Consider the following 868-nt stretch of genomic DNA (forward strand, 5'->3'; position numbering starts at 1 on the left):
GCCGCGCTGGCTCCACGGCTGCCGACCCGCAGGCTCCTCCGCGCGGCCCTCAGTGCGCCCTCAGCTCCTTTCCGCCCCTTCCCGACTTGGCCTCTTCCTCCCAGTCACACCTGAGCGGCCCGTCCCGCCCGCCTGCAGGTAGAGGCCACACGGGCGCCTCCTCTGCCCCAGGTGGCACCCCCTTCCCTCATCTTCCTGGCCTTGCTTCTCTCTTCCCTGCTCCGTGGAGTACCCCTTCTCCCCACCCACCGACTATTTTCTGTGCTCCTAGGAGGAGTACCTCCTTAACCCCTCTTCCACCTTATTCCAGTTTCTGCTCCATTAGATATCTGTCCCTTTTCTCTTGCCCGCCGCCCCCAGTCCGATTTCAGGTGTTTAAGCGGGCCCCGGAGCCCTGCCACAGCCCACTTCCCAGATCCCACCCGACCGCCTCCCACCCCATCCCCCCCCATTGTGCCTTGACCGGGGCACCGCGGCCTCTTCGCACACCGAGGCCCCTGCAGGAGCCGCGGAGACAGGGCAGGGAATGGGATTGGGCACCTGGTGGGTGACGGGAGCGTTATGGAAACTCCCTCTTTGTTGCCAGTGTAACAGGAGGAAGAGGTGCCGAATTTAGTTTTTCTGTGGGCACTGGCTGAATGTTGTCGCTGAGGGCTGAGATGCAGAGATTTTTCCTAGCTTCTACCCTGCCCCCATCCAAATTTCACTAACCTCCCTCTCTCTTGCGGATCCCCTTAACCTGGATGGAAATGTTTAGACAACTGTATAAGGATCAAATGTAATAGGACTTGACTGCTGGCCACTAATAACTGAGAGGACCTGTTTGTAAATTACCCAATTTAGTGGATTAGTGAGTGTATTTACAAAT

The sequence above is a fragment of the Pteropus alecto genome, unplaced genomic scaffold (genome assembly GCF_000325575.1).
Source record: "Pteropus alecto unplaced genomic scaffold, ASM32557v1 scaffold111, whole genome shotgun sequence".
NCBI lineage: Eukaryota > Metazoa > Chordata > Mammalia > Chiroptera > Pteropodidae > Pteropus > Pteropus alecto.